Raw genomic sequence first — 27,672 nt, forward strand, 5'->3', positions numbered from 1 at the left:
ATGAAACAACAATTTTCTAGCCTTCCTAGTGAAGATATCGCATCCCATCTAAATACTTTCGTTGAGTTGTGTGATATGCAAAAGAAGAAAGATGTGGATAATGAAATTGTTAAATTAAATCTCTTTCCTTTCTCACTACGAGATCGTGCTAAAACTTGGTTTAAATCTTTCTCTAAAAATAGTATTGATTCATGGAATAAGTGTAAAGATGCTTTTATTTCCAAGTACTTTACGCCCGCTAAGATTATCTCCCTTAGGAACGATATAATGAATTTGAAGCAACTTGATCATGAGCTACTAAACTCCGAGATAATATTATGGCTACTAAACTCCTAGATAATATTATGGCTAATTACTCTCAATGGCATACCAAAAGATCTCCTACTAGAAAAAAGTGCACGCTACGAAATAAATAAATACTTTGAGTGGAATGATGGATGAATTAATGAATTTTTTTGCTAGTAAGAGTGCTCCTATTTAGTGGAAATAATAATGAATCTATGGATGTGAATTTTGTTGGTCGGAACAATTTTGGCAATAATGCGTATAGAGGTAATTTCAATCCTAGGCCGTTTCCTAGTAATTCCTACAACAATTCTTATGGAAATTATAATAATATGCCATGTGATCTTGAGATTAGTATTAAAGAATTCATTAGATCTCAAAAAGGTTTCAGTGCCATGATTGAAGAAAAATTGCTCAAGATTGATGAGTTGGCTAGGAACGTTGATAGAATTTCTCTTGAGATTGATTCTTTGAAAATTCGACCCAAGCATGATATTAATGACTCTTCAAAAGCCATGATAATTTCGACTGATGAGTGTAAAGGAAGAACCGGTAGAATACGTGCTAAGCGTGAATGGTTTGAAAATGTGTTTTCTCGTGATAATATTGATGAAGATCTAAAAGTGATTGGTGTCCCAATGATTCGGAGTTCATAGATTTTGTGATAAGATTGATAAAAGTTGGATGGAAGAGGTCAAAACTTTAAATAGCAATGAGCCCACTCTTTCGGATTTCAAGGATTTTAATTATGATAGTTCCTCTTTAATTGATTGTGTTTCCTTGTTGAAATCCTTGTTAAATTCACCTCATGCTTATAGTCAAAATAAAGCTTTTACTAAACATATTGTGGATGCCATGATGAAATCGTTGGAAGAGAAACTTGAGTTGGAGGTATCTATACCTAGAAAACTTTATGATGAGTGGGAACCTGCCATTAGGATTAAAATTAAAGATTATGAGTGCCATGCTTTGTGTGATTTGGGTGCTAGCATTTCTACAATTCCAAAAACTTTATGTGATGTGTTAGGACTCCGTGAATTTGATGATTGTTCTCTAAATTTTCATCTAGTGAATTCTACAATTAATAAACCTGCGGGAAGGATTAATGATGTTCTTATTGTTGCCAATAGGAATTATGTGCCCGTAGATTTCATTGTTCTTGATATAGAATCCAATCCTACATGTCCTGTTATTCTTGGTAAACCTTTCCTTAGAACAGTTGGTGCAATTATTGATATGAAGGAAGGTAATATTAGATTCCAATTCCATTTAAGGAAAGGCATGGAGCACTTTTCTAGAAAGAAAATAATATTACCTTATGAATCTATTATGAGGGCTACCTATGGATTGAATACCAAAGATGATAATACCTAGATCTATTGCATTATTCCTAGCTAGGGGCGTTAAATAATAGCGCTTGTTGGGAGGCAACCCAAATTTATTTGTTTTGTTTTTGTTTTTTATGTTTTGAGTGCTGAACACATTATTACCTTTGTAATAATTTTGTTTTCTTGTTTTACTTAGTGTTTGAGCCAAGCAAGAACTTTGGGATGGTCTATGGTGTTTGCAAGTTGATTTTGCTGAAAAACAGAAAATTTCTCTCTCACTCCAGGAATTTAATAAATTCACTGGAACTTCATTTTGATCGGAATTTTTTACACAACATTGGTTTACAAATTACCCAGATCGTTCTAATGTTTCAGAATTTTTGGAGTTACAGAAGTATTCCAAGTAAACAGATTGCTACAGGCCGTTCTGTTTTTGACAAACTGTTTTTTTTGTGTTGTTTTCTTATTTTGATGAATCTATGGGTTGTATCGGGGGGTATGAACCATGGACAAGTTAGAATACAGTAAATATTACATCAATATAAATAAATAATGAGTTCACAATAGTACCTAAGTGGTGATTTATCTTTCTTATACTAACGGATCTCATGAGTTTTCTGTTGAGTTTTCTGTTGTGAAGTTTTCAAGTTTTGGCTAAAGATTTGATGGACCACGGAATAAGGACTGGCAAGATCCTAATCTAGGGGATGCCCAAGGCACCCCAATCCATATTCAAGGATACCAAAGATCCTAAGCTTGGGGATGCCCGGAAGGCATCCCCTCTATCGTCTTCAATCCATCGGTAAATTTACTTGAGGCTATATTTTTATTCACCACATGATATGTGTTTTGCTTGGAGCGTCTTGTATGATATGAGTCTTTACTTTTTAGTTTTCCACAATCATCCTTGCTACACACATCTTTTTACAGAGAGAGACATACTGAATCATGAATTTATTAGAATACTCTTTATGCTTCACTTATATCTTTTGAGCTAAGCAATGTTGCTCTAGTACTTCACTTATATCTTTTAGAGCACGGCGGTGTTATGAAATTATTTAACTCTCGTACTTCACTTATATTATTATGAGATTTCTTTAAAAAGCATGGTAATTGGTTTAGGTTATGAAGTTAGTACTAATATAATTGGCATCAAAGAGGGATAGAATAAAAACTTTCATATTAAGTGCATTGAATATGATGAGAAGTTTGATTCCTTGCATATAGTTTTGCGATGTGAATATGGTGATATGAGAGTCATGCTAGTAAGTAATTGTAAATTAGAAAAACTAATTGTGTTAAAGCTTGTAATTCCCGTGATGAAGTCGGAGCATGACTTGTTTAATGATTGTCAACATTTGTGTGGAGGTCGGGATCGTGCGATGGTTAACTCCTACCAACCTTTCCCTAGGAGCATGCGTCTAATACTTTGCTTCGATAACTAATGGGATTTTGCAATAAATCTGTGAGTTCTTTATGAGTAATAATGAGTTCATGGATTATATGCACTCTCACCCTTCCACCTTTGCTAGCATCTCTAGTACCGCTCAACTTTCATCGGTACATTAAACCCACCTTCCTCAAAACAGCCACCATATATTTTCCTCAAAACAGCCACCATACCTACCTATTATGGCATTTTCATAGCCATTCTGAGATATATTGCCATGAAACACCATCGTCCCATTTTTATGACACGCACCATCACTTCCATATTGCTTGTAGAGTCATACTTTGTTCTAGATATCGAGTTGTAATCTTTTGTGTTGTAAGTAAATAAAAGTGTGATGATTTGCATTACTAGATCATTGTCCCGTGTGAGAAAAAGGATGATGGAAGCTATGATTCCCTCACAAGTTGGGATGAGGCTCCGTACTTTACAAAAAAAGAGGCCAGCAAAGCCCACACAAAAAAAGGAGGCCAAAGAAGCCCACCAAAAAATAGAAAAAGAGAGAGAGAAAAAGAAAAAAATGAGAGAAAGAGAGAAGGGACAATGCTACTATCTTTTTCCACACTTGTGCTTCAAAGTAGCACCATGTTCTTCATAGAGAGTCTCCTATTTTGTCACTTTCATAGAGAGTCTCCTATTTTTCCACATCTTTTGCACAACCACTTAGTTTTCTTTTGAGCTTTCATACACTTATAGCTCTAGTGCATTTGTTGCATGGCAATCCCTACTCACTCACATTAATATCTATCGATGGGCATCTCCATAGCCCGTTGATATGCCTAGTTGATGTGAGACTATCTTCTCCTCTTTCTTTTGCATCCTCCACCACACCTATTCCACCTATAGTGATATACCCATGAATCACACTCATGTATTGCGTGAGAGTTGAAAAGGTTTGAGAACATAAAAAGTGTGAAACAATTGCTTGATTTTCATTGGGATTGTGCATGATTTAGACACTTTGTGTGGTGAAGATGGAGCATAGACAAACCATATGATTTTGTAGGGATAACTATCTAAGACCATGCTATTTTGAAAGGAAGCAATTACCTTATTACTATGCTTGAAGTATTTTTTGTTTTTATGTCAATATTGACTTTTGTTTTGAGTCTTATGGATCTGAATATTCATGCCACATTAGAGAATATTACATGGATAAATATCTTAGGTAGCATTCCAGCTCAAAAAATCTGTTTTTATCATTTACCTACTCGAGGACGAGCAGGAATTAAGCTTGGGAATGCTGATACGTCTCCAACGTATCTATAATTTCTAATTGTTCCATGCTATTATATTAGATGTTTTGGATGTTTTATATGCATTTATATGTTGTTTTATATTATTTTTGGGGCTAACCTATTAATATAGAGCCTAGTGCAAGTTTCTATTTTTTCCACGTTTTTGAATATTGCATATAAGGAATATTAAAAGGAGTCCAAAAATCTCTGAAAAGATTTTTCTTGGACCAGAGGACACGCAACAGACTTGGAGTAGGGGGCAAGGAAGTTACCGGGAGGTCACAAGCCTGCAGGGTGCGCCCTGGGGGGTGGCCGCCCCCCGGCTTGTGGTCCCCCTGCACGTTTCCTAACCCTAATTCTTGGCCTATAAATTCCCAAATATTCCCATATCGCCAAAAAGAGCAAAGAAAATACTTTTACGCCGCTGGGAGCCTGTGTTCCCGAGAGATCCAATCTGGGAGCCTTTTCCGGTAATCTGCCAGAGAGGGAATTGATCACGGAGGGCATCTACATCAACTCCATTGCCCCTCCGATGATGTGTGAGTAGTTCACCATAGACCTACGGGTCCATAGCTAGTAGCTAGATGGCTTCTTCTCTCTCTTTGATCTTTAATACCATGTTCTTCATGATCTTCGTGGAGATCTATCTGATGTAATACTCTTCTGCGGTGTTTGTCATGATCCGATGAATTGTGAGTTTATGTTCAGATTATCTATGAATATTATTTGAGTCTTTCCTGAATTCTTGTATGCATGATTTCATATCTTTGCAAGTTTCTTCAAATTATATGTTTGGTTTAGCCAACTAGATTGGTAATTCTTGCAATGGGATAAGTGCTTAGTGTTGGGTTCAATCTTGCCGTGTCCTCACCAAGTGATAGTAGGGGTAGCGAGGCACGTATTGTATTGTTGCCATGAAGGGTAAAAAGATGGGGTTTTCATCATATTGCTTGAGTTTATCCCTCTACATCATTTCATATATTACTTAATGTGTCACTGTATTCTTCATGAACTTAATACTCTAGATGCAGACAGGAGTCGGTCGATGTGTGGAGTAATAGTAGTAGATGCAGAATCGTTTCGGTCTACTTGATACAGACATGATGCCTATATACATAATCATTGCCTTAGATATCTTCATAATTATTTGCTTTTCTATCAATTGCTTGACAGTAATTTGTTCACCCACCGTATTATTTTCCTTTATGAGAGAAGCCTCTAGTGAAACCTATGCCCCCGGGTCTATTTTCCAGATTATATTTTTAGATCTATAAACCAAAAATACTAAAAATACTTTGCTGCAATTTATTTACTTTAGTTTTACTTTTAGATCTATCAATATTTTATACCTATCTCTATCAGATCTCATCCTTGCAAATAACTCTGAAGGGATTGACAACCCCTTTATAGCGTTAGGTGCAAGTGTTTGATTATTTGGGTAGGTACTACTATTCGAGCCTTGCTTGTTCCTTCTACTGGATTGATACCTTGGTTCTCTACAAACTGAGGGAAATACTTATCTACTTCACTGCGTCACCCTTTCCTATTCAAGGGAAAACCAACGCAAGCTCAAGAGGTAGCAGCCCACTTGTTCTTCTCACGCAGCTTAATGGGCTCATGGAGGATCATATCGGGAGCCTGAAACACCATTTCTGGAAAGGTCACCGACCACCTCTCCTGGATCAAGTAAAAGAAATAAGGTCCATAGATGGGAACCTTACGGTGAAAGACAGCCGACTGAAGCTCACTCCACATGACGTGAGACACATCAAGCGGTCGAGGAGCGCGAACCCGCCCTTTCTCACACATGATAAGCATATCCACCAGATAGGAATCCAGATCCTTACTGCCACAATGAGGAAACATAGTGCTGCGAAAAATTTTGTGCATGACATCAAGAAACGGGAGACCTTCTCAATAAAGTAGGGCAACAACTTTACTTGGGTGCAACAGTTGGGTGCTCATGCGGGCGCAAACCAACTTGGTGCTTAAGCCCCTCATCGGGAATATGCAAATGATCCATGAACTCCTTCCAGGTGGCACACAACTTCTCACCATTGGTCATCCAATTCATTATGTGCTCCGCACCAGAGTTGAAGTGGACGGTAACAAAGAACTGAGACACAATCTTAGGATCAAAGTCAAGCTGAAACGAGATGATATCCTCGATCCCAAGCTGTTCCACCATGTCTAGAGGCTCACCAAAGTATGACGGGTCCTTCTTGAGATGATCCATGTCAATCCACTGAACCTGTACATAGATGTTTTTCTTTGTCTAGCTCACATCTTGATAGATAAGAGCATGTTGCTTGGACCAGAAAAGTTCACAGCCCTTGAGACGAACCCTATCAGTGACATAAGGGTCGCTCTTCCAGCAAATCTGAAACACAGCTTGCGGCATACCATCCCAACTGACAGTGTGCTCCGTGTTCTTGTTTGCGGGCCTCCTGAAGTTGCACTTCGAAGCTTTGGATCCCTCAGGTTCCTATTGATTGCGAAAGCGCTTGGAACTGGTATCCCGAGAAGGATTCGAGCACCTAGAGCTGGAACCGGAACCACCACCTATGACACACAACACAAACAAAAGAGAACATCGAAAGAAGGCAAGGAAAAGACCAAGGCAAACCAGAGAACCCCAGAGAAATGAGAATTAGTAAGAAAAAACATGGGAATTTAGGGTCAAGTGGTAGTACCGCAAGTCAAGTGGTAGTAAAATTTTACTACCGCGCTGGTCGCAGTAGTACCGCACTAGGGTGCATTAGTACCATAGGTCAGGCGGTAGTAAATGTTTACTAACACGCCTACTGCGGTAGTACCTCTCCAGGAGGAGCGGTAGTACCGCACGGGGCGAAAACTGCAAGATCTGATAACCCAACCTTCAGATCGGTACTACCGTAGATCAAAACTATCATATTGTATCGTATTAAGTAGCATTTCTACCACACAAGCACTCTCCAACCATCCACTTATGTAATGATTTTTTCACAAATCGATGAAACCTAATTCATATGCCCCCAAACCTAGATCCAACAAAATAGAAGCAAAGAGAGGAGAACTAGGGGCAATACCGGGTTCCATGGCATGAGGGAGAGGAGGGAGACGATCCCACCAAACGGAATTCTAGGACAGTGGCTGGAGAAGGAGATCCAGCGAGATCTTCCGGCGTCATTCCTTGAGAGGAGAGAGAGATCCACGAGAGGAGGGAATGAATGGGTATGGGGGAGAAGGAACTTCCCCCTACCCGTTTATAACCCCTCGCGGTCCCGACGGCGCGGTAGTACTGCGATCATTGAGTAGTCATCCACAATCACCAAGGAATACTTTCTTCCCCCAAGACTATCAAAAGATGGAGGACCAAAGAGACCCATGTGAAGTAGATCGATGGGACATTTAGAGTAGATGATAGTCGTGGGAGGGTGAGCTGTTTCATGAAGCTTTCCTTCAATACAAGCATTGCAAGCACGATCTTTGGCAAAACTCACATTTGTTAGTCCATGAACATGATCTCCTTTGAGGAGACTTTGCAAAGATCTCATATTGACATGAGCTAGCCGGCGATGCCAAAGCCAGCCCACATCAACTTTAGCCATTATACAAGTCGCGATCTTAGTGGGTCGCTCCGAAAAGTTCACCACATAGAGACCGTTCTCGACATGTCCAACAAAGGCTACTTTAAGAGTCTTGCTCCACAAAAGGGCCATGGTATCAAGATTAAAGAATGTGGGAAAGCCCATAATTGCAAGTTGACAAACGGAAAGCAAATTGTATGCAAGGGACTCAACAAGCATGACCTTCTCTATAGATAAATCTTGAGAGATGGCCACCTTGCTAAATCCCAATACCTTAGATGTTGAGGCATCAGCAAATTGGACATGGGTGGGTATAGATGGAATTGGGTGCACATCCACCACCAAGTCCTTGCTCCCGGTCATATGATTTGTGGCTCCTCAATCGAGCAACCATGACACCCCACCGAAAGCGAAGTCCTACAAGACATCAATGCTTGGATTTAGGTACCCATTCTTGAATGGGTCCTTTGATGTTAGAAACAAGGGTCTTAGGATCCCAAATAGACCATTCAATGTACTCATAACAAGAACCAATAAATTTAGCATAAACATGCCCATCACTAGCATGGCATAAAACATAAGATGGGTTAAAGTCGCCGGCTTTGTTGGTAGAGGTGTTTTTGCCCTTCTTGGCATTGCCACCCCCTTCCTTTTTCTTCATCTTATTATGAGTACTCTCACCCTCTTTGACAAAAATGTCCTTGAGAGGAGCAGATTGATTGGTCTTGTTCTTCTTTTTCTTCTTAGACTTGGGTGCAAACCCAAGTCCCTCCTTCCCTACAACTTCCTTTTGATTACGCAAAAGGTCATTTAGGTTCTTCTCGCCTTGGATGCCTGACACAAGGCCCTTCTCAAGTTGTTCTTTCAACTTGGCATTCTCCTCCACAAGATGCACATGCTCACAACAAAGGGTTAGTAGCACAAGCATTATCAATTAGAACGAAGGGACGACAAGTAGAAATCTCCTTGGTTAGTTTTACTTGAAGTTGATCATGAGACTCCTGAAGAGAGGAATGAACACCTTTCAAGAGCTTGTGGGCCTTGTCAAGTGTGTCAAAATTCTTACTTGAGTCTATCATGGCCAACCCCAAGTGCACCTTTCTCAGAATTAAGCACACGGGTAAGAACAATAGCATGATCAAGATCTTTTTGCAATTTAGCATGATCAACATTGTGTGACTCGTCAAGATCTAAACGAAGACCATGCTACTTCTCTAGAGCAAAGGATAGTTCCGCAATATCATCTACATATTCTCGACTATGTCCCTCCATCTTGTAGATAGTATCCTCATGAGACTCAATGAGATCATTGGCCTCACCAAGTTGTTCCAAAAGAGCAACAAAGTGCTTCTTGGATTCACCTTTGATCTTAGACAAGAATTTCTCAAACTCATTCTCATCAAGCTCCACTACTTCGCTATCATCAACACAATCTAACAATGAAGGAGTAGTAGTGATAGTGCTCTTGATGTTGGGGGTTACCTTATTTATATCTTTGGCCATAACACTTGGCGATGCGGTACTCGTTGGTGGCGCCGAAGAGAGACACCTTGAGGGAGGAGGTGGCAATGGCCACGACAGCCCTTCCCATCCCCTCACGACTTGTATCATCCTCGTCATCATCGTAGGTGTACTCTTCATGGGCCACCAAACCATTTGGAGGAGTCTTCTTGGTGAAGTTTTTCTTGCTTGGTAAAGACTTGGCTTTGTCTTTGTGAATGAGATTGCCCCCATTGTCTTCCCTCTTCTCATAAGGACAATCCACCACAAAGTGACTCACATTGCTGCAATTGTAGCATTTCCTCACTCGTTGCTTGTTCTTGGACCCACTAGCATTGTGCTTAGAGAAGTTGGGCATTGAGTTTCTCTTGTTGGCCCAAAATTGCCTTGATGCAAGAGCCATGTGCTCATGATAAGCATACTTTGTGTCTTCTTCATCTTCCTCTTCTTCATCCAAAATTACCTTGGCTCTCAAGGCAAGGTTAGGTGAGGATTTCTTTGACCAGACATGAGCAAGAGCATTGTCGGCGGTCTTATTCATGATATTCATGGAAATGAACTCATCCAACACTTCACTTGAAGTCAAGGTGTGGAAATCCGGCCTTTGACGAATGCCGGAGGAGATGGATTTGTTGAATAGAATGATGGCCTTGAGAAACTTGCGCTTGATCCAAGTGTCATCCGTATCCTTGCTCCCATGATCTTGGAGAGCAACGGCAAGAGTAGTCACCCTTCGGTAGAGATCACCAGGATCCTCATCTTCTAGCATCAGAAACTCATCGGCCTCATCAAGTACCACTTCAAAGTTGGGCAGTTGAATGCTTGAGCTCCCCTTGTACAATACCATGATGTGCTCCCAACAATCCTTTGCACGAGTGAAGGGGTGCAAGTGAGATAGATCTTCAGGAGGAACCGCGGATTGAAGGATGAACAACGTGGAATGATTGTATTGATTGTCCGCCTCTTCTCTTGGAGCGAAGTTGTTTGGATCATGTGGGTAGAAGCATTGCTCGATGATTCTCCAAAGATTTGTTGAGTTGTGATTGAAATGAGACTTGATTCAAAAGACCCAATTAGCAAAATTACCTTTAGCAAGTTTAGGAGGAGGACCAAGGTTATTAATATGCGGGGTAGGGACCGGTCCTCCATAGACGGGGGGGGGGGGGGGACCAAGGAAAACGTTCCCGTCCCATTCTTGTCAAGACGAGAAGAAGTTAGAGTATCTCTACCGCTTCCTTTTTTGGAATTGGCCTCCGACTCCGATGTGGTGGGATTAGCCACAAGCAACGGTTCAGAGAATTCTTCAACCCCTCAAGTAATTCCTTAAGCATGGACATGACTTCAATCGTCATTGACATCTTGAGTGAGGCCTTAGCCTCATTCAAGTCGTCACGTGTGATCGATCTCAACTCCACGGCCTCGGGCACTTCATGCCCACTCCCACCGTCGTCAACCATACTCTTGGGTGGTGAAACCCTTAATAAAGAGGTGTGGGTCTAATACCAATTGAAAGGATATGGTTGACTAGAGGGGGGTGAATAGGTAACTACCAATTTTTAGCTTTACTTAACAAATTAGGGTTAGCAACAAAAGGTTCTCTAGATGAACAACTAGGTGAGCAACCTTATGATACTAACAATAACGACAACTAGTGCAAGCAAGGAACACCACACAACAATAGTAAGCACAAAGTAAAGGTAAGAGATAACCACAAGTGGAACCGGTGGAGACGAGGATGTGTTATCCTAGTTCCTTCCTTTTGAAGGCAAGTACTTCTCTGTTGGAGCGGTGTGGATGCACAATGCTCCACAAGAAGCCACTAGAGCCACTATATTCTCCTCACACCCTCACACAATGCGAGATGTTGTGATTCCACTAGTGGTGCCCTTGAAGGCAGCGACCGGACCATTACAAACAAGGTTGGGGCTATCTCCACACAAATCCTGGAGGATCCCAACAAGACCACGGAGCTTCACCACAATGGAATGTGGCTCTGAGGTGACCTCAACCGTCTAGGGTGCTCAAATACCCAAGAGTAACAAGAACCACAAGGGATTAGTGGGGGGAATCAAATTTCTCCTTGTGGAAGTGTAGATCGGGGCCTTCTCCACCAATCCCTAGAAAATCAACAAGTTTGATTGTCTAGGGAGAGAGATCGGGCGAAAATGCGCTTTGCAGCAACAATGGAGCTTGGGAAGGGAAGAGGTGGTCTTCTTGGGGAAGAAGACCCCTTTATATAGAGGGGAAAAGAATCCAACCGTTACCCCCATTGTCACCCCGAGCACAGCGGTACTACCGCTGCCTCGTGCGGTACTACCGCACACACGATGGTGGAAGAGGGAGGAACTACTGCACGGGGAAACGCGCGGTAGAACTGCCGAAGCGGTACTACCGCATGCCCTTACAGTACTACCGTAGGGCAGTGCCCAACTACCACGGAGGTAAAACAATTACTTTCGTGTCTACCTCTGCTGAGGCTACGGTGTGCGAACGACCGTGGACACGGTAGTACCGGACATAGTTACGGTACTACCGCCTGTGGGAGGTAGTAAAAAACTACATCCGCTCATACTACCATAGATGCACGTAATAGAGGCTGATGAGAACGGTACTACCGCTGCTAGGAGCAGTACTACCGCTGGCACCTATGGTACTACCGCTCCCTTGAGCGGTACTACCGCTGGCCACTATAAACACGCACCTTGCTTCTTTCACTTTGCACAGACAAGGGGAAACGAACAGGAGCTCCCTTGAAGCGAAGGAAAGGTGGTGCAAAAGAACAGATGTGTACGTGCTGATTCCACCCAAACCTTTCCGAAGCGGACCCCCTCTTAATTGTACGGCTTTCCTACGACTCAAATCCATCGAAAAGAACCATGGAAGGCAACCATCTTCGAAAGACTCTGAGGGACACCGAATTGTCTTGTGCTTAGACATGAATTATCTGAAATGCTCAATGCACATGATTAGTCCGCACATGCATTGTCATCAAGCAGCAAAATCACTTAGGGAGAAATATGCCCTAACAAAATCTTAATGGGTGAGGTATGGTAAAGTGGTTACGCTGCAGCAAGCACTAACATTTATTTGGGTGGCTAACTTACGAGTACAAGAATAAAGGGGGTGAGCTATGCATAAACGTACATGAACTTGTAATGACCAAGAAGTGATCTTGAACACCTACCTATGAGTAAAACATAATCCCACCGTGTCCTCTCTCAAATTAGAACTCATGAGTAGAGACACTCATCATTACGCACAAAGTTGGCACATTTTAATTGAGTTTACTTCAAATTTGTTATAACCGGTATTTAACAAATTTACAAGTTGGCACATAACCACGGGCATGGCTCTCAGAAAGATTTAACCCTGCAGGGGTGCTCCAACTCATCCATCACAAACTAGCCACAAGCTGCATGGAAAACGTCAACCACGGAAAATCCATAGTCTCCTCGGAATCCCTGCGGAAAACCTCAACTTCGAGATAGCCCAAAGTACCCTCGGAATCCCGGTGCACAAGACGTTCGAGAAAGGTAAAACAAATCCAGCAAGGCCGCCCAACGTGCTGATGAACCCGAAAGGAGCCGCGTATCTCGTTCTCAAGACACGACCAAATGAGCGCAGCATACAGTGGCATGATAGAAATCTCCTGAGTTACCCCGGATTGGCAATGCACATGACTCTAGTTTGGACCAACACTCATGAGGATTACTAGCCCGGGGGTTGATTAATTATCAGCGGTTGTCGGCGGGTCCCTATGCTTTTTATTATTTATTAGGAAAATGTAGTACAAATGTTGGGCCTTACGAGAAGAGTTTTATCCCAAAATAAAAATTAAGGGGGTCCCCATAACAACCCCAAGCATGTTAGGAATTCTCAATATGGAACATAACACCAGTACACAAGTAATCAGGGCGGCGAAGGTGGAACAAAACACCAAGCCAAAAGGCCAAGCCTTCCACCTTTTACCAAGTATATATGTGAATTAGATTAAATAGAAATAATATTGTGATATCTCAAGAAAATCCATGTTTTCACATGGAAGCAACTTGTGCCTACAACTAGCAAAGCTATAAGAAGGGCTGAGCAAGGAGTTACATAGTAACATAGCCAAACAAAGGTTTGCTTGGATGTGGAGGGGTTAGAGGCTTTTCATGGCAATGTTGGGAGGCTTGACATAACAGGTGGTAGGAAGCGAGACATAGCCATACAAACGAGACAAATAGCATAAAAATGATAGTTGTCGTATCTAGGGAAATGAGCATCTTGCCTGAGATCCCGCTTGGAAGAATAACGAATCTGTGAAGTTGATGAACAGACGTAATCGAACGAATCCTCACATTCCGAAGCAGTTTCCGAACTCTATCGAGAAGGAACAATTCGGAAACAAACAATCAACACACAATAAACATGACAACATATGGATGGCATGATGCACAATCAAATATGATGCATGTCCATTTAACTATTCATGGCATGACCAAGCACAACAATCAAATATTACACATAAAGTGAACTTCAATATGCAACAAGTTGCATATTGATGAAACTCCACATTTGAATTACTTTGTTCACTCTCGTTTAGGTACACGACAAGTATAAATGTTGTTAAACATGGGAAGAGGTGAAGAATAAATAAACTATCTATCTACGCATGTTAAATCAGGTCGGAAACAACTTATAGTATTTCCAAAACGACCCCAGGTGTTAATTTTGAAATCGATCCAGATCTGATCTAATCTCAGTTTTATATTTAATAAACAGGAAAAAATGCCCCAAGTGATACTATGGGTCATTCTAGTCGATTAACATATATGGATCATCTAAACGGAGTTACGGTCTAAAAGATCCAATGGGTCAAATCATAGGGGCGCGACATAGCAAGGAGCGTCGAGGGTGAGGTTTTGGGTGGTCCGATGCTCACCAGAGTGGGCCGAGCCCATGGCTAGAAGGGATCTGGGTTGAGCAAGGCCGGGGTGGGAGAGACGAGCTGGGCCTTGGGGTGCTGTCACTACCCCACGATGGGCAATGGTCAACGCGAGTGGGCATTGTCTCCTCGTGTGCCTGCACGAGTAGGGACCGACTATGGAGGCACCCTGCGGGGGTTCTTCGGTGAGGTCTGGGGGTGGAGGAGGGAATGAATCAACGGGGGCCCGCCAGATCTGGTTGGATGGGGCCATAGGGTACTCATTCCCGGCGATGGTGGGGAGATCGGTGACCTCTGAACCGGCATCCATGATTGGTTGCGAACAAAGAGAGGGTCAATGAGAGAGAAACAAGAAGGGGAGGAGAGAAGAGGTAGGGGAGTGGGGCCTGGCCTGGCACGGCGAGGAACTCCGGCGGCAGCTTGGGGCTACAGCATATGAGGCCCCGACGGCTGCTTCGGTGGAGCTGTGCACCGACAGCGACCGGGGTGCGGGTGATGCCTGGTGTGGGAGGCACGCGGGGAAGCGGGACGGGCGGCGTGGTGCGAGGCGGGCCGATTGCGGGCTCGAACGGGCCGCAATAGTGGCTCATTACATGGGCAACACGTGGCCTCCTCTGGCTGGCTGGAGGGTGGTACACGGCGACGCTGGTTGGCTCCCTTCTAGCCAAGTGGCGGCAATACGGTGATGTGGTGCAAAATTTGAGGACGAAAGGGGTAGGATCCCGATTTGGAAAGGGGGCCTTCGCTTTATTGCTAGGGGCTAGGACTAGGGGTTTTTGGGCCGATTTCGACCATGCGATCGCGATCGGACAGTGCAGAATGGAGAAGGGGTTAGCTAGTCTATGGTCGGTTGTGGAGACAGGTGTTGGGCTGAGAAGCGAGGGAGATTGTGGACCGTGACACGGATTTTAAATATTTAAACGTGCAATGAATAAACTAGCTATAGTGCCGCTATATGTTTAACAGTTTGGGAATCAAATGACCTCTAAATGTGACGAAATTTTGCACGCGGTCTACCTACAGTATATTAAGACCGCTCGTCAAGTTTCAACCCATTCCAAGAAAGTTTCATATGCAATTCGAAAAACAATATTTTAGTGTTGCCTTGGGCTCGCGCGTGTGTGCTTGGTCCCGAAACAGTCGTCGACGAGAACGGAGAGAACCAACAACTAATAATGGATGTAAGTTTTGAAAAATGATGGCAACGGAGTGCCCATGCAATGTTGATGATGCGAATGATCCGATAGTGAGTGCGACAACCAAACGAATCGCACGGCGACAACAGAATAAAAAGGGAATCTTTTAGAGCATCGGTTCTAGGCTATTAAACCGACTCATAAGTCGTGATCACAGAATGCACATGTACATTGATCCCAAAGATCAATGTTTACTGCACACACAGAAGCTGGATAACAAGAGTCTTACATCCATACATACCGTCTGACACAAATTTAGGACCATTATGGTCAAGTCTCGCATAGATAAGACCATGAAGGCCGAACGCCGAACACAACTAGCAGCGCAAATATTGAACGAAAGCACGAACTCATGCCATGTGCCTTAACCCTACAAGCATTCTAACGGAGAAGCGTCCTAATTCACATGTTGTTACCAATGTACTCTTCACCATATTCCTCCTCTTCCATGCCTCACCAATTAAATAACCAGTGGCAAGACAATGAGTATTTTGAATGTACTCACAAGCAGCCCATGTTTAGAACAAGGCATAATGATGCATGATATAGCACTAGGTACGTAAGTTCCAGAAAGCTAATTTTGAGTGCAATGACATCTTTGATCAACTCATAAAAGCATGCATCATGAGGTTGCAGATATCCATATGAATAGGTTACGCATATCAATATAAGCAGTGGTTGAACATCCCATGTCCAATCATCATGTCAAGTCCTTTGACTTATCTCCGACATTTCTTGATGCACACACACACACCATGTTTTGGAAACAATGGACGTAGTTTAAGGAGCACCATCTAACTCCTTGACTATGGACATGGCAAATTGAATAGTTTTACACATTGCAGAGATTGCGCACTTTACCCACGAGACTCGGGGAACTTCCGTGCTATCACGACTCGCGGTACCATAGGTACCCGAGGTAAGCACCCGAACGTGCCTTTGCTTTGACAATGCTAAGCAAAGAGTCCACTCTTTGGTGCCATCCCTCATGATGTACATCACATGTATCATCCATGAGATCATGCGACAGTGTGCCTGTTTTTTGTAAAAAAAAAGCCCATGGTCGTCCTTTCTGGCATGACCGTGTATCATGAGTGACCATGCAACTCCCTCCAATAGTAACGTGGGCTCTGTGCTAGCTTTGACCAAAGTAATCACCAAAGCCCCGGCCCATAAGTGGTATCGTGGTCGGACATGTAAGGTTGGGATGGTCAGCAAATCTTAAATCTAATCCAATTTTCGAAAACACACACACACAACTTGCTCCGATACAATACTACTTTCTCAAGTGGTTACCTAGCTCAACATCATCTCCCTCAAGCATTAGTGGCACACGATTGTTTTTTCTGAAAAGTCTTTTGAAATAATTTTATTTCCAACACCATGCATATTCCCATCATATTTCGTAGCATCTACTTTGCATCATAGTAGTGGAAAAATATAGAACTTGATAACATGTAGTAAGCTACTTCTAGTAGTATAGTGTTCTCTGAGAAATGTTTGTGAAATTAATCTTTTTTCGAGTCTTTTTTCTCCTTATAGTTGTATTTTTAGGTGCGTTTATGTAATTTTCTATTTTGATGACATGACCATATATTTTCTGTTAAATTATTATTGGCTCAAAATTTCCAACGACCAAGAGAAATGTGTGATGGGCTAATGTCATGTACTAAAATTAGTGAACCTTACAAGAAATTAGTGGACCTAAATTCAAGTTGAGTTCATTACTATATGATCCACCACTCTTGGAGTGAGGTGAAATTTAGTGGGCCAAAATTTTAGATCAGATGATTACAACATGGGTTGCTATGTTAGATCCAAGTCAGATGATGACCTGGTAGAGAAGTTAACACCATTGTGGGAATGCAGTTAACTGCCATCGGTGACAGTTTAAAATCGTCCTGGTCCATGACGGTTTTGGAGTATACATCATGGAGTGTGTCGTGGTTAAATTATGACGCCATATACATGATGAAATTCAAATCCGTCATGTCTACCCTTTGACGAGAGTTTTCCGTAAGTTCATGACAGACTAAAACTGCCACATATTAACAGATTTCTTGTAGTTACACAACTCTACCCAAAGATTAGAGTTATGTAAATGCAAGTATCAACGAGGAAGGTAATGAAGGCAACCCACCAAGGTGGTCACCATTTCATCATGATTCGATGTGACAAAATAAAGTGCTATATGCCATGCAAAAAGGATTTCTTAGACATGGTCAAAGGGTTGCTTGCCTAGCCTAACAAAGTCTTCGAGGTCTTCAAATCCTTCTTGTCGATCTTCTTCGTCAACAACATAATCTATCATTGCAATATAACGGGCAAAAATAATACCACGGAAACACAGGAAAAATACTTCACTCGTAAAAATGTCAAATCATTTTTGTAAAATACTAGGGTGAAAATTATCCTTGCCAAAATTACTAGTTTTTGGTTTGGGTGTCTTAAATATAATGAAAAGTATCTTAACATTGGTTTTAAATATAAACAGTACATAAAACTTTCTCCAAATGAGGCATAAGTGGCATCATTAAATGGGTTGGATTTTTAGGGGAATTTAGGAAGTGGAATCATGTGATTTGGACTACCATTAAAACTTATGGAATTTTTGGAAGAATCCTGATAAAAAAAGAATATAAAATGCCAAAAACGGCTTGGCTAGATCGGCCAATAGTTGGGCCGGCCCGGAGCCATGCTAGCCCACGAGAACCAGTGCCTCCGGGAGTGCGAGTTTCTAACCTTTCGGGAGGGGGCCGGAGGTGAGCAAGATGGCGCGGGTGGGAGGTTGGTGCGTGGACCCTCACGGGGTCATCGTCTGATGGATCGATAGAAGATGTGTCTAGAGGGCGTGAATAGACTACTTGTCAAGATAAAATTCCTAGCCTAACCCAATTTCAAGGAAGGCGTAAATCTAGCAGTTATAACAAGTCAAGTACACCCTACACATGTAGTTCTAAGAGTATAGCAGCGGAATGTCAAACATGCAATTGTAGTGTAGAGGAGTAAGGTAGGGATCAAACTCATGAGGTTGACACGGTGATTTTTGGCATGGTTCCGATAGGTGGCGCTATCGTATGTCCATGTTAGTGGCGACTTGAACACACGAAGGGTAACAGCTGCGAGAGTCCACGGAGGGATCCACCCACGGAGGGTCCACAAAGAACCTTGTCTATTCCAACACGGCTTCCGCCCATGAAGGCCTAGCCTTACTCACGATAGATCTTCACGAAGTAGGCGATCTCCTTGCCCTTACAAACATCTTGGTTCAACTTCATATCACGAAGTAGGAGGCTCCTAAGCGACACCTAACCAATCTAGGAGGCACCACCCTCCAAAAGGTAATATATGTGGTAGGTCAATGAACTCCTTTCTCTTGTGCTTGTAAAGATAGTCTCCTCAGCACAAAATCACTTTCTCGCCTAATATGCATGGGTTGGAGAGGTTTATTTGGTGGAAAGATGTTCGGGGAAGCTAGAGATCAAGTTTCAAATGATTGGATCAAGTCTCAACACATGAGTAGGTGGTTCTCTCTCAGAATATGGATCTCGCAATGAAGTGTGTGTTTTGAGTGCTTCTCCCGCGAATGAGAGGTGGGTGAAGGGGTATATATAGGCAGCACACAAAATCCAAACGTTACACACAAAGTGGCAAATTCGGTGACACCGAAGTGAAAAACTCGGTGGTACTGGTTAGCACAAATGTAGCAAGTTTTGAATCTCGATGAGACCGATATATGAAACTCGGTAGCAACGAAAAGGTGGCTAACGGTCAGATGTCCAAACTTGGTGGCACCGATACTCAAACTCGGAAATTCTGATATTGTGTACCGAGGCACCCGAAAGTTGGTCACCCAAACTCGGTAGCACCGATATGGATTCGGTTGCACAGATTTGGTGGGAATAGCTAGGGTTTTTGTTTGAGGCCAAACTCGGTGGGTCCGATATGTGAAAGTTGGTGACACCGAATTTGTGTATATGGAATTTGACACAGTGGATAAGTGGGAAAAAGGACTGAGTATTTTGGTGGCTAACTTTGAGCATCTGGGCAATCAGTTCATTTAACTACCTCACCCCCTTTTAATAGTATTGGCTTTCCTATGGACTCAAAAGTGATTTCTCACAAATATAAAATGAAGAGTCTTCTAGCTTGAAGCTTGGCCAATATTATTCCTTTCTTGCATCATGGGGCATCTCCACATAAACCTTTAGCCAAAGTTCTCCATGGACTATTCCTGAAATATCTAGGTAAAAGTATTAGTCCAAGGGACAATGTATTTTGTCATGAATTATCAAAATTACCAAGGCAGCATATGTGCTTTCAATCAACCCCTCTTTGGTAATTGATGATAACATACAAACAAAGTTTCAAATAAAGATAAGCATAAGAATATGACAACTTTGAAAGAAATATGACTAGTACAAGCTCGTGCTAAATGTGTGCAATTTCTTTAAACGATAGTTTCTTTGGAATGCATGGGCACACACAAGATGCCAGGACAAGACATGTCATAGACATCCGGGCTATAAGCATCAAACATATGTGAATGCAGGACTTCCATGTTCAAGACTCCATGTTGCAAACAATATGTGCAAGAAACAAGAGATCGTCATGAACAAGGATATGATGCATATACTTACCTTGAGGATTTTGAGCTTCTTAACATAGGAGTACATTTGGGAAAACAAATGTTAGATAACACAAGAGTACCCTGTTGTAAAGATTCAAAGAACTTCAAAAGTACCAAGATATTGAAGACATATTGAAGATAAGATTTTATGAAAGGATATGTCTCCAAAGGAACTTTTCTCCCCTAAGAATGAATATTTGATAATTTCCTCTCCCCCTGAATCATAATATTGGATATTGGGAGTAGGTAGTGTAAGCTAAGTTCAAAGCAGTAACACAATTTTATCTCTCCCCCTTATCATATAAGGTTGGATATATCCCCCTTCAGGAAAAAATATCTCCCCCTGGTGTTGTTTCTCCCTCTTTTTGTCTAAGCTTCTTGGTGATATTTCTCCCCTATAAATAGGTTCATTGAATGGAAGCTTTGATATAATATTTGTCCCCTTTGGCATAAATTTCCAAAAAGGTTAGAGGGTAAGGGCTCATTGAGAGAAAGGGATCCCTGATACTTTTCTCTTTGATAAGGGTTCCTTGAATTTGTCTTTTCTCCCCCTTATATAGTTCGTAGGTTTCATTGAAAGTTCTCCCCTTTTGATATGGATAAGTGTTACTTGAACTATCTCCTCCTATGATAGGGATCCTAGATGATTCACCCTCTTATATTGTATGGGATCACTGAGATTTTTCTCCCCCAAGAGAAGTTTTCTCCCCCTAGAAAAATAAAGCTGGAAATGGATTTTGTCCCAGAATTTTTTTGATACAATGTTAGGATACAATAAAACATGGGATCATTGATAAGCGTTCTCCCCCTATGACAAAAGTCCAAATGGAAATATCAGAGCAACTAAGGCTTATATAATATCGGAGTCACCGAGGCAAGGTGATTCGGTAGAACTGAGAATGAGATTCACGCCTCTAGGAGAAATCAGTTGGACCGAGTTTCCCAGATCAGTGAGACCGAGTTGCAATGAATATCAACTTCTTAACTGAAAGTACACTGATCGAAAGAATGGTTTCAGGAGACCAATTATCAAAGATACCCATTGAGAAAGTCAAACAATAAGCTAAAGAAAAACACAAAAGGTAGCAAAGATTTTTTTTAAAATATACATACATGTAGATGAGAGTTGAATGGTTCCAAAAGAATATGAAATGTCAAATGTGAACCATACAATAATCTCCATCTAAATGTGGGGCGGTGACTGGGTCACCTATATTAGAGTATCTGACTTGAGGAGTCGAGCAAGGAAGCTTGATCATAGGTCATACTCATCGTTAAGCGTGGAATGGGGTTACCATTTTTCGATTAGGTAATTCAATTTCTTCATATCACTTGAGTTGCTTTACCCCATTAATTGGTGTAGAGTTTTATCAAGGATATGAGTACATACCTTCGAATGATGTTGATGATGTAGCGTGTACGTGAACTTGTTGTGGATGGTCAAAGTTGATGAAGATCATCTTCAGTTGGGAGCTATCCATGTCATTTTGGTTCACTTTTCACCAATAATGGTTAGTAACGCAGGGAAGAACATAATATATCCAAATGACATGAGTGAAATTCAATATCATAGAATTGTCAAGGATATGATTTTGTTGTCTTCTTCCTCCATCTCCGAAGAAAAGGTTGTTGATACTTGGCCATGTCAAGATTGCTCTTTATGTGAGTTGATTGCAATCTTGTGAAGTGTGTTTCTTCCAAGTACCTACAAAAGGGTTAGATGCAATACAAGGGAGCATAGTTTCCAAGATATAAGATAGTCATATGAATGGCATCATGGAATGGGCAATCAGGCTCATGCCCCTGCATGCATCCGAGTGAGTCTAGCTTAGGTTTCAAGCATCAATGATGTTCAACTCACTCCTCAAATGACATAACATTTTCTCATCAAGTGTTTTGGTAAAGATATCAGCTAGTTGTTTGTCAGTACGAACATGCTTGAGATCGATATCTTCTTTAGCAATATGATCACGAATGAAATGATGTCGCCCTTGGATATGTTTCATTCTAGAATGTTGCACAGGATTATAGGCAATCTTAATAGCACTTTAATTGTCACATAACAATGGAACTTTTCTAACATGAATGCCTTAATCCTTAAGAGTTTGAGTCATCCAAAGTAATTGGGCACAACATGATCCAGCGCTAGTGTATTTAGCTTTGGCAGTAGATAAGGATACTGAGTTTTTCTTCTTAGATGACCAAGACACAAGAGATCTCCCAAGAAATTAACAGGTACTTGAGGTGGATTTTCTGTCAACCTTGTCTCCAGCATACTCCGAGTGGGAATAGCCAACAAGATTAGAATAAGATCCCTTGGGATACCACATGCCAAAGTTGGTTGTATGTATTAGGTATCTCACTATCCTTTTCACGGTCAATAGGCGACACTCTTTTGGTGCTGCTGGGTATCGGCCACACATGCAAACACTCAACATGATATTAGTACGAGAGGCACATAAATATAGAAATGAACCAATCATTGATCGATATACCTTTTGATCAACTGCTTTGTCCTCATTAGTGAGGTCAAGATGTCCACTCGTAGGCATGGGGGTTATCATACCTTTTCATTCTTGAATGTTGAACTTCTTGATTAAGTCCTTGGTGTACTTGGTTTGACGATAAACGTACCTTCTCTTGATTGTTTGATTTGCAATCCAAGGAAGAACTTCAGTTCACTCATCATGGGCATCTCATACTTCTCTGACATCAACTTTCCAAACTTTTCACTAAAATGTGGGTTAGTAGAACCAAATATAATATCATCCACATATATTTGTCTAACAAATAGTTCTCCGTTAACTGTTTTAGTGAATAATATTGCATCAATTTTACCAATCTCAAAACCCTTTTCAATGAGAAACTTCGTTAGCCATTTGTACCAAGCTCTAGGGGCTTGTTTTAGACCATATAACGCTTTACGAAGTTTGTAGACATGATGAGGTTTCTTAGGGTTCACAAAACAAGGAGGTTGTTTAACATAAACTTCCTCCTAAATTTCTCCATTGAGAAATGCACTTTTGATATCAATTTCGTAGAGAGTTATATCATGATGATTGGCATAAGCTAGAAGAATGCGAATGGCTTCAAGTATAGCTACAAGAGAATAAGTATCATCATAGTCCATAACTTCGACTTGCGTGTATCCTTGGGCTACAAGACGTGCCTTGTTGCTGACAACTTGTCTGCTTTCATCTTGCTTGTTCCGAAACACCCATCTTATACCAATGATATTTTGCTCGCCTTCAGGATTTTCAACAACTGTCCATACTTCGTTTCTCTCGAAGTTATGTAGATCTTCATGCATGGCGTTCACCCAATCCGGATCTTGAAGGGAACCTTTGACCTTCAAAGTTTCAATACTAGAGATGACAGAATAATGCTCACAAAATTTAGCTAAATGAGATTCAGAGCGAGTGATTCTCCCGGTTTTTATGTCACCATAGATTTGATTCAACGGATGATCTCTGTCCACCCTTGCTCTAACTCTTGATAGCTTCTTCTTGTTGGATGGTGGAGCTTATTCTTCTTCTTCACCATCTTGAGCATTTTCATTGACGTCATCATATCCTTGAGGTGGTGGTGAGCAAGGTTGAGGTGGATCATCGTGATGTTCTTCTTCCTCTTCTTCATCATGTCGTGTACCACTTGTGGATGCTTCCATGTCGTTTCATGGTTCGCCTGGATGCGAAGTGGGATCTTCCACTTGATTTGATGAAGTGCTTTCCTTCACCTCCGTGGGATGAATCTTGCCATTGCACAAGTCTTTGGTAGCTTCCGAAGGTTCTTTATCTCCTATATCAATTGGCAATTGTTCGACTTGCGAACCGTTAGTCTCATCAAACTGCACATCTACCGTCTCTTCAACTTTTTGAGTGAAGTTGTTGTAGACATGGTAACTGTGAGAGTTTGATCCGTAACCGAGTAGGAAACCTTCATAAGAGTTAGGTGCAAATTTAGATCGATGATGCTTATCAAGAATATAGCACTTAGAGCCGAATACCCGAAAGTATCCAACTTGGGGTTTGTTACCGATGAGTAGCTCGTATGCCGTTTTACCGAGAAGATTGTGCAGGAGAGTTGGTTTACGGTATGGCAAGCTGTTTCCACGGCTTTTGCCCAAAAGTGTCTTGGAGTCTTGTATTCGTCAAGCATCATTCACAGCTTTTCTATGAGAGTCCGATTCTTCCTCTCAACAACTCCCTTTTGTTGAGGTGTGTATGTCGACGAGAACTCATGTGAGATACCTTCTCCGTCAAGAAAAGTATCCACATTATTGTTCTTTAACTCTGTTTTGTTGTCGCTCCAAACCTTCTTGATCTTCGCTTCAAACTGATTTTGACCTTTCCGAGCAAAGTTCTTGAAGATCATTCGTACCTGCGACTTATCATTAAGGAAGAACACCCACGTAAATATGGAAAAATCATCAAAAATAACTAAACCATAAGAATTTCCACCGAGGCTCTTGTAAGCATTGGGACCAATTAGATCCATGTGAATCAGCTCGAGGGGTCTTCTGGTAGTCATGATGTTCTTCACTGGATGACTTCCACCAACTTGCTTTCCTGCTTGACAAGAACTATAAAGTCTATCTTTGTCAAAGATAACATCTTTAATTCCAATAATATGATCACCTTTAATAAGTTTGTCAAGTTTACGCATACCTACATGTCCTAACATTCTATGTATAGGGTTTGGATATTTTAGAGAAGTCAACAATGTATATCCTCTACGGAAACCAGTAAAGAAAATTTTATGGTTATCGTTGTGAAACACTCGGCATTCAACTTTCATAAATAGCACATGAAACCAAAGTCTCCTAGTATAGGTATGAAAAGAAGATTTAGCCAAGGGATTCAACAACCATGACATTTTGAATTGAACTATCATGAGATATGGACACCTTACCAAGACCAAGTACCTTACCCTTGGAGTTATCTCCAAAAGTCACATACCTTCGAGGTCCACGGTTTGGTGTGATCTCATGGAACATGTCTTTATCTCCGGTCATATGATCGGTGCATCCACTGTCGAGAACCCACTCCTTACCACCGGCCATGTAGTCTCAAAGGTTCGCCATAATATTAATGTTCCTCATGGTCTTCTCATACTCGATGTCAAAGTCCTCATCTTCATCTTAGTAGCCATGCTCTGCATAACCATCATCGGATGAATTTCCCTCATAAGAGACAAGAGTTTCATCCGAATTTTGACTATGACAATGTTCATGTTTATGCATTCGAATGGCTTCAACAATGATATTGTTAATAGTAATAACATCTCCTTTGGCACGCATGAGGTCACGAAGCTCAAATATACATTTATCAAATTTAGGATCGGTTGACTTCATTTTGTGAAAAGCAATATATTTGTGGACAATGATATCAAGATTTTTCAAGGAATAATCTGGATATGTTTTCTCTAAGTCTTTCCACAAGGTATGAACACACTCAAAGTTATGCAACTGATTAAGCACATTTCTTGCTAGTCCTCTAATGACTAGATTGACACTGTTAAGATTACCAAGCATATAAATTTCATCATCACGAGAAGGATGTATAGGATCAATGGCAGGCACATAGGGATACTGAACATATTTGCGCAAATGGAACTCATCAAATATATCAAGCATTTCATTTTTTCCATTGTCTAAAGTACTCCCCATCTAGAATAGGCACTCTACAACTAAAAATCACGGAACTAGTCACACTCATCTTCCTCCAACGGTGATTAAACCAAGGTTTTGGAGACCTTTCTTTGATACAAATTGAGGGATTGATAGAAGAAGTGTCTAGAGAGGGCTGAATTGACTACTTGTCAAGATAAAATTCCTATCCTAACCCAATTTCAAGGAAGGCAGAAATCTAGTAGTTATAACAAGTCAAGTACACCCTACAAATGCAGTTCCAAGAGTATAGCAGCGGAATGTAAACCATGCAATTTTAATGTAGAGGAGTAAGGTAGGGAGATCAAATTCATGAGGTTGACACGATGATTCCTTGCATGGTTCCGATAGGTGGCGTTATCATATGTCCATGTTAGTGGAGACTTCGACCCACGGAGGGTAACGGTTGCGAGAGTCCATGGAGGGCTCGACCCACGGATTGTCCACAAATAAGTGCCTTGTCTATTCCACCACGGCTTCCGCCAATGAAGGACTAGCCTTACTCACGTAGATCTTCACGAAGTAGGCGATCTCCTTACCCTTAGAAACATCTTGGTTCAACTCCACAACATGAAGTAGGAGGCTCCCAAGCGACAGCTAACCAATCTAGGAGGCACCACCCTCAAAAAGGTAATAGATGTGGTAGATCAATGAACTCCTTGCTCTTGTGCTTGTAAAGATAGTCTCCTCGATACAAAATCACTCTCTCATAGAATATGCATCGGTAGGAGAGGTTGATTTGGTGGAAAGATGTTTGGGGAGGCTAGAGATCAAGTTTCAAATGATTGGATTGTAATATCTTGGTCTCAACACATGAGTTGGTGGTTCTCTATCAGAAAATGGATCTGGAAATGAAGTGTGTGTTCTGAGTACTTCTCCAACGAATAAGAGGTGGGTTAAGGGGTATATATAGGCAGCACACAAAATCCAACCATTACACACAAAGTGGCAAACTCGGTGACACCAAAGTGAAAAACTCTGTGGTACCGATTAGCACAAATGTAGCAACTTTTGAATCTCGGTGACACGGATATATGAAACTCGGTGGCACCGAAAAGGTGGCTAACGGTCAGATGGCCAAACTCAGTGGCACCGATACTCAAACTCGGAAATTCCAATTTTGTGTATCGAGGAACCAGAAAGTTGGTCACCCAAACTCGGTAGCAGCGATATGGATTCGGTTGCACCAATTTGGTGGGAATGTCTAGGGTTTCTGTGTGAGGTCAAACTCGGTGGGTCCGATATGTGAAAGTTGATGACACCGAATTTGTGTATATGGAATTTGATAGAGTGGATATGTGGGAAAAATGACTTCGTGTTTTGGTGGCTAGCTTTGAGAATTTTGAGCAATAAGTTCATTTAACTAGCTCACCCCCTTTTAATAGTATTGGCTTTCCTATGGAGTCAAAAGTGATTTCTCACAAATATAAAATGAAGAGTCTTCTAGCTTGCAGCTTGAGCCAACATTATTCTTTTCTTGGATCAAGGGGCATCTCCACATAAACCTTAGCCAAAGCTCTCCATAGACTATTCCTGAAATAACTAGGTAAAAGTATTAGTCCAAGAGACAATATATGTTGTCATGAATTATCAAAATCACCAAGGGAGCATATGTGCTTTCATCTTCGACCTCCGGCCAGGGAGGATGCGGCTCTCACGAACGAGGATCCTGGCAATGACGAGGGGTTCTGAGGGTAGGAACGGAGTCGTCATGCTCCCTTCGTTCGGGTGGTCGACGACATGGTCGCTAGAGTGGCCCGAGTCAGTGGCAATGAAGATGTCGAGGCGGAGAGATTCATGAGGGAGGTCTCCATCGATGATTTTAGCTGCAAAAGAACGAGAGACGAGGGTCAAAGGATCAGGGAACTCCCGCGATTCTAG

Source organism: Hordeum vulgare, chromosome 2H, assembly GCF_904849725.1.
Source record: "Hordeum vulgare subsp. vulgare chromosome 2H, MorexV3_pseudomolecules_assembly, whole genome shotgun sequence".
NCBI lineage: Eukaryota > Viridiplantae > Streptophyta > Magnoliopsida > Poales > Poaceae > Hordeum > Hordeum vulgare.